Source organism: Alosa alosa, chromosome 24 (genome assembly GCF_017589495.1).
Source record: "Alosa alosa isolate M-15738 ecotype Scorff River chromosome 24, AALO_Geno_1.1, whole genome shotgun sequence".
Classification (NCBI taxonomy): Eukaryota; Metazoa; Chordata; class Actinopteri; order Clupeiformes; family Clupeidae; genus Alosa; species Alosa alosa.
This window is the reverse complement of record NC_063212.1, coordinates 11910854-11918971: the sequence shown is the minus strand read 5'-3', so window position 1 is coordinate 11918971 and position 8118 is coordinate 11910854. Positions and strand designations below refer to the sequence as shown.

The window sequence follows — 8118 nt, the reverse complement described above, 5'->3', positions numbered from 1 at the left end:
CCGCAGGATTGTCAAAGCGATAACACAGCAAGTTGCTATGGAGACAGCCTTGGTCATGTCCCAGTCAGAGTCCACAATCAGCAGGTGTCTGTGGGGGGTGGGGAAAGGGATGCAAGAGCGTCTCGCTGCAGTGCTCTTCCGGGGGAGTTGTTTTCCAGCAGCGGCCTTGGCCGAGGCCAGTGCTGGTTAAGGGGCGCCAGAAGCAGATAAGATTGTAGTTGTTTGGTCTTGGGGCGGGTAGACGCATTCCAATTTGCACATCTACCCTCTTAGTCCATTCTGGTCCAATTGCCTTTGTAAAGCAGTGAGTTTCTCCATGCAGTGAGTTTCTCCATATACTACTCCAAGATGGCGGCGCGTACACACGCAGCGACCTCTCTCTGTCCCAACCGTACGGTGTTTTGTTCGTTTAAAAAGTGTTTGTCCGAAAGTTTTACGTGTTCGTCTTGTCTTACTACGTCGTACTACAAGTACAGCAGGCAGTTTTAATCGACATCTGCAAAAAGCAAGTTTTGCAGCGTTCTGGACTTTGCAACAGAGACGCTAAAGGAACTCGGACTACTCCGGCCTGCAACAACACCGGACTCGCCTGCTACTCCTCCCCCGGAAAGAAAGCGTCGGAAGCGGTGTGCGAGGAAGCAGAAGAGGGCAAGCGCGGAGGCGTCCGGGCCAGGCTAGCGGCCAGCCCAACTCGCCCAGCCATACCATCCATTCTCCTGGCAAATGTACGATCACTGGACAACAAAATGGATCACATACGACTGCTGAGATCAACGAACCGCACAGTAAGTAACTGCTGTGTGCTCGTCTTCACTGAGACTTGGTTAAATGACAACATTCCGGACTCTGCTGTACAACTGGAGCAGCTAGCATGCTATCGAGCAGACAGGGCCATTGTAAAGGGAGGTAAATCACGAGGAGGAGGAATCTGTGTTTACATCCGTGACGAATGGTGCCGGGACACTGTAGTAGTATGCAAACACTGCTCACCACTGGCAGAGTTTATGATCATAAAGTGCCGACCTTTTTACCTGCCAAGGGAAATTACTGCGATTCTGCTAGTCGCAGTATACATCCCGCCTACCAACAACAACAGTGATAAGAACGCGGCTCTTAGTGAACTGTACCAGGCTGTCAGTGAACAACAGACGGCACACCCAGACGGTTTCACCATCTTCACTGGAGATTTTAACCATGCTGATCTAAAAACTGTACTTCCAAAGCTACACCAGCATGTTGATTTTCCAACAAGAGGAGATAACATCCTGGACCTGGCCTACACTACACACAAAAGGAGCATACAAAGCCACCCCCTCCCCACATTGGACTTTCAGACCATATCACTGTTATGCTAATGCCCGCATACAGACAAAGGGTAAAAGCGAACAAACCGGTTCGTAAGCAGGTAAAAGTGTGGCCTGAGGGAGCCTCCGATGCTCTTCAAGACTGCTTTGACACAACAGACTGGGAAATGTTCAAGCAGGCAGCCACTTACAACAACCGACAGACATAGAGGAGTATACAGACACTGTAACCTCTTACATCACCAAGTGCATCGATGATGTGACCCACACAAAAAACATCATCACTGGGGCTAACTGGAAGCCATGGCTGACAGGGGATGTCCTCAGGCTGCTGAGGGCCAGAGACAAAGCCTACAGAGCTGGGGATGAAGCTGGCATGAAAACAGCGAGCCAACCTGTCCCGTGGGCATCAAGGAAGCAAAAAAAAGAATACACTCACAAGATAACCACCCACTTCAAAGACAGCAGGAACTCACAAAGCCTATGGCAGGGCATTCAGGCCCTCACGGACTACAAGCCAGCCACACAGAGCTGTGAGAGCAACATCCCTCTGCTCAACAACCTGAACCGGCTTCTTTGCTCGCTTTGAAGCACAAAACAGCACCTGCCCACAGAAGACCCATCCCCTCTACATGAGCAGCCCCTGTGCCTCTCTGCCGACAGCGTGAAGAGGACACTTGCTGCTATCAACACCCGTAAGGCAACAGGTCCAGACAACATCCCAGGTCGCGGCGCTGAAGGACTGCGCGGGGGAGCTTAAGGATGTCTTCACAGACATCTTTAACACTTCCTGAAGCAAGCCATCGTCCCATCATGTTTCAAAGCTGCCACCATCATACCTGTACCCGAAGAAAACTGCTCCATCCTGCTTCAATGACTACCGCCCTGTGGCACTGACACCCATCATCATGAAGTGCTTTGAGCCGCTTGTCATGTCACATATCAAAGCCATTCTCCCCCCACCCTGGACCCCTTCCAGTTTGCATACCGAGCCAAGCGGTCTACAGAGGATGCAATCTGCTCTGCCCTCCACCCAGCCCTCACCCACCTGGAAAAAAAAGAGACTCATATGTGAGATTGCTGTTTATAGACTTCAGTTCTGCATTCAACACCATAATACCACAACAACTCATCTGCAAACTTGACAAACTAGGACTCAGTACCTACCTCTGCAACTGGCTACTGGACTTCCTCTGTCAGAGGCCCCAAGTAGTAATGCGGTTGGCAACAATACCTCAAGCAGCATCACACTGAGCACAGGGGCCCCCCCAGGCCGCGTGGCAGTCCGGCTGCTCTTCACCCTGCTGACGATGACTGCACTGCAACCTACAGCAACAATCACATAGTGAAATTTGCTGACGACACAACTCTGGTGGGTCTCATCACCAAGGGCTTAATTTAGACTCAATACAGGTTGGAGGTCGACCATCTGACCACGTGGTGCAGGGACAACAACCTCCTGCTGAACGCCAGCAAGACCAAAGAGATTGTTGTTGACTTCCTCGGAGAGGTCACACCCAACACCTGCCACTGACCATCGACGGTGCTGTGGTGGAGAGAGCGAGCAGCACCAAATTCCTGGGGTGCACATCAGTGAAGACCTCTCCTGGACCACCAACACTGCATCACTGGCTTAAGAGAGCTCAGCCCTGTACTTCCTGCGAAAACTCAGGCGAGCAAGTGCTCCACCAGCCATCATGACCACATTCTACCGAGGCACCATTGAGAGCATCCTCTCCAGCTGTATCGCTGTGTGGGGGAAGCTGCACTGAATACAACAGGAAAGCCCTGCAGCATAGTGAACACAGCTGGAAGGATCATTGGTGCTTCACTCCTCCCTGAAGGACATTTACACCACCCACCTCACCCGCAAGGCGACCAAAATTGTGAGTGATGCAAGTCACCCCGCCACAATCTGTTTGATCTACTGCCCTCTGGGAAGAGGTACAGAAGCCTGCCCCCCAAGACTACCAGACTCACTAACAGCTTCATACACCAAGCTGTAAGGATGCTGAACTCTCCCCTCCTCTCCCCCCCCTCCACCCTCAGCTACATAACATCCTGGACATTGGACCCACAATGGCCGCCTGCACTACTCCACCTGCACACTTGAACACTTGCACACTTGTACACTTTACAACTTGGTGTTGTTGTCCTGAAAACACAACACTTCTGCTGCTCTTACATAACTTGCACCACTATGCCACTTTCTTTATTACTTAGGTCAAACAGTATTTTATAGTATTTTACAGTATTTGCACTAGTATTTTATTGACTGTCTATGCACAATTTCAACAAAATTTTGCTGCTCTTATTTTTCATTATTATTATATGTGCCCTCTTATTTACTTATTTACTTACTTTTTTTGTTTACTTGAATGTTATGTTTGTCTGTGGACTTAAAATTGGTCAAATATGTCTTGTCTTCACCGTGGATAGTGAGAAACGTAATTTCGATCTCTTTGTATGTCTGGAACATGTGAAGAAATTGACAATAAAGCTGACTTTGACTTTGACTTTGATGATGTTATCCAACTTAGTATCCAACCTAGCATCCATCTGATCCATCCTGGTATCCATCAAATGCTTGATAGTCCCAGTCTGGGTGACGCACGGCTCTGCCCACTGCTTCAATCATAACGGCAGCCTTTACGGGCTTTGAACAGCTGTCACCGCTTTTACATTTCCTCGATAAACCAGGGCAATGCCTAATCCAATCAGCATAAGACCTGTTATCATGGTTCCGAATAGGTAGATATCTTCAATGTCCTCCACAGAAAGAGCCACCAGGCACACGACCCGCCACTTCTCCCACGCGTCCCATCGAGTAGCCAGCTGCTAAACGTTCCGCAGGGCAGTCGGTTCCCTGAACCCAAGCTTCTCGTCGAAGATGGTGTCAATTGCGCTGAGAGACCAGTTGATCAAATCCATGATTTTTTAGTTTGGAGAACAGTGCAGAGAGAGTCTCAAAGTATAAGACAGTAGACTACACCTGAGACAAAGAAGCACAGCAGGGAAGATAAGGGGAGGGGAGGGAGAGAAAAATGCGACCGCCTTCGTTGAGAGCAAATGTAAGAGTGTTTATGATCATGTAATCATTTTTGAACACATATACTTCCATTAACCTAACGTTACTGTGACTTTTTTTAAATGTACACCTCAGAATCCAGGCCACACTGACCAGAGACCTGCACTCCTTTGGATGAAGAAGGCTACCCGTGTATACATGTGTGAACCATTTCTTGGAAAAACAGGAGACCTAAAGAGCTCTTGGTAAGTTGTACACTGATTTAATAGAATAAGTAATATGTTTTTGTTTAGATGACCCAAATCATAGGAATCAGCTTTCATCTAGGCCTGTGTTTTGTGATATGTCGTTTTTAGATGCTTTTGGTTTGCCTTATCCATTATGTCAGCAAAGAACAGGAGTGGGCAGGAAACATGTGCTGTTGAAAACATGGCCAACCAACTGGAGCACCCACAAGGCTCTTGTGAAGAAAGTCCACAAGCCTTTGTGCTTCAGGTCTGTATGTGTTGACAAATATGTCTTGCTCTTGGTGATTGCCATTGGAAATATATTAGCATTTAACAATCACACAATGTCTTGTTTGCCCAAAATAACTACCAGGGAGGTGTTACCAAGACAGCTGCAGAGTGGCAAGACTGGGCTTTAGTAATATTTTGTCAGACAGTAAAGGATAAATAGTTTAATGATTTTTTAAATTTCTTTTGAAATGACATGCTGTCCATGCATCTCAAATTGAAGGATGGATGGAAAGAACTCTTTGATCAACCCCCAAAGAGAGCTGAGGTGGCTATCTGTCAGTATATTTGAGTGGACAAACAGAACTTCTCTGACAGATGACATGTTGAAATCTTGCTTTAGACCTCATAATGATCTTATAATATTCTTTTATACCTAAATGCAGTTTGGAGACACCCCCGGCTGGTATTGCTGCTGAAACTGGTGGAGGCAACAATGAAGCGGCAACAGAAAGAGAAGGCAGGTGGCAAATGTTGCTGCTATTGAAAAATACTTTGAGAGTGAGTGTGTGTGCATGTATGTAGCTGGGTAGGTCATGGTACATGGTACAAAAATACAGAATTTAAAGCACTAGCACAACACTTAACTCACAACCCACAACTACTGACAATGGAATTACTCTTTTAGAGTGAGTGAGTGAGGGAGAGAGATAGAATATTTCTGTAAATGTTTAATGTTAATTTAGAATAATTTATTTCTTTGAATCATTATACAGTTTTAAAATGTTTAATTGTTTGTGTTTTTGTATATGAAAGATGTCGATTGTTGTAGATAAAAGTAGCTTGTATATTTTAACTTGTTTAATTTCTAAAGTGTATATATGTAAAAACTTGTATAATTTTTAAATGTTTGTTTTATTTGCAAGGTTGTGTTTGTTAAACTTGTTAATAAAAGTAGCTTGTGCTTTTAATTACTAGTTCTGGATTTGTGTTTATTTTCAAGTACTTTTGGTAGTTAATGGGCCGCATGTGGCCCGGGGACCCAGCCGACACTCAGTCAGATCAGTTTTATAGTGTGTGGGCCAGTACAGGCCCAGAGGCCCAGCCGACACTCAGCCAACACTCAGTCAGATCAGTTTTATAGTGTGTGGGCCAGTACAGGCCCAGAGGCCCAGCCGACACTCAGCCAACACTCAGTTATATAGTGTGTGGGCCAGACCTGGGCCAACAGAATGCATGACAGTCATTTCACAGTGTGTGGGCCACACCTGGGCCAACAGAAACAATAAGAGTCATTTCACAGTGTGTGGGCCACACCTGGGCCAACAGTTCCAATAAGAGTCATTTTACAGTGTGTGGGCCAGACCTGGGCCAACAGAAACAATGAGAGTAATTTTGCAGTGTGTGGGCCATATCTGGGCCAGAGGAAATTCTTTGTGTCAGTTATCAGTAACTGGGCCATTGTTGGGCCGGAGGCCCAGCCAGAACTGGGCCAACACTCACAAAACCCTGAGGCAAGGTAGTGGGCCAGAGGTGGGCCGGTCAAATTTTGCTATCTGGGATGTGGGGAAATTCAGGGAAATCCTGCTACATGTAGGCCTACGTGAGGATGTATCCTATTTGCATGACATTAAATATAGCCTACTGGAAAGATTTTTAATTGTGAACTATATGTCATACAAAAAAATCAGGGTTTGAGGATTTGACATACCATACAATCTCCTTCTAATGATTTAACCATATTTAAATGTGAAATGTAATACACTGCAATTCCCTAACACTTTGTGGGAATATACAAAGATTTATTTTATATTTGGTTCTTTATTCTCCAAATCTGCAAATGTGTTTTTATTAAACAAACTTCAATATTGCCGGCAAATAAGAAGCCTATCAGATTTCTGATACTTACAACTTTCACACAGAAACAGACAACACAAAGGACATCTATATCAACCCAGATCACCCCCTCCACTCACCTACAGCCGTGGCCCACCGGTTAGCACTCTGGACTTGTAACCGGAGGGTTGCCAGTTCGAGCCCCGACCAGTGGGCCACGGTTGAAGTGCCCTTGAGCAAGGCACCTAACCCCTCACTGCTCCCCAAGCGCCGCTGTTGAAGCAGGCAGCTCACTGCACCGGGATTAGTGTGTGCTTCACCTCACTGTGTGTTCACTGTGTGCTGTTTGTGTTTCACTAATTCACCGATTGGGTTAAATGCAGAGACCAAATTTCCCTCACGGGATCAAAAAAGTATATATACTTATACTTACTATACTCTCTCTATCTCTCTCTCTCTCTCTCACACACACACACACAGTACAACATGCTTTTGAAACATATATTTCTCTGTCCAAAATTAATACATTCAAAAACGTAGTCAAATATTATACATAGGTGGAGCAAGATCAAAGAGGAATCTGTTATCTTCAGGAAATACAATGAAAATCACTGCCGTGAAACCAATGATCGATAGATAAATAACTCACACGGAAGAAGAAGGAACTGCTCGTAACCCACACAGCCTTCCTACATAGTGTATTGGGGGCGAGGCTCCAGACTCTACTATATAAAGTTAGACCTAGCAGACACTCAACATTCAACTATACTGAAGACTCAGACTGAAGACTGAACAGGTAAGCTTTAATTGTGTTGTATTAGAGTGCTCATATATCAGATGAGTTTGCAGCGTTTTGAAGTTGATAGCTTTAGTAAAGGGCTGTATCATGTTGCAGCATCATGGTTATTCAGTAATGGTTTCATGTCATCTATATATTATTGTGTGGCAGCAGTTTTCATGGGATCGAACCTGTTTAGTCAAAATGTATAGACTTGTCTTCAAAGTGAAGTGTATTACATTTGTTCTTTGAAAACTGCACTCATCTATAAATGAAAATGTTTTCTATGATGTGGGACAAGTCAAGTGTCAGCATCAGGGTTAAAACAAATTTAACATAATGCAATGCAAAGATAGGGATGGTAATGTGCCAGCTAACGGTACAACATAACATAGTGCAATGCAAAGATAGGGATGGTAGTATGCCTGTTAAGGTGATGCCAGAAAAGCACTTGCATATCATAACTACTCTCCTACACTATGATCACAAGAGTACAAAGCAAAGAGGTGGACATGTCATCATAATCAAAGTCATAATTAGGGCATAATAAAATGAAAAGAAAAAATGGGATCAATTCCCTCAAGCTACTAAACTGTTGATATCTTAATTATGACACATTTTTAGTTTACCTGGCAATCTAAACAGCATTTATTGCACATTTATTTTTTTTAAAGGGAGCTCTCAGCCTTCATCTACTGTAATTGTCTTGTTTCAGAT

The 8118-nt window shown here is 45.0% G+C and overlaps 1 long non-coding RNA gene across 3 annotated transcripts; it reads left to right on the top strand.

Moving 5' to 3' along the window:
- The first annotated feature begins 4428 nt into the window (after positions 1–4428).
- LOC125289948 lies at positions 4429–5758 on the top strand. 3 transcript variants are annotated; one of them, XR_007192723.1, is made up of 4 exons: positions 4429–4577; positions 4689–4827; positions 5071–5115; positions 5234–5758. It is a non-coding gene; the product is annotated as an uncharacterized LOC125289948 (long non-coding RNA). The 3 variants fall into 3 exon arrangements; XR_007192725.1 differs by having other exon boundaries at positions 5071–5125; XR_007192724.1 differs by lacking the exon at positions 5071–5115.
- The last annotated feature ends 2360 nt before the right edge of the window (positions 5759–8118 follow it).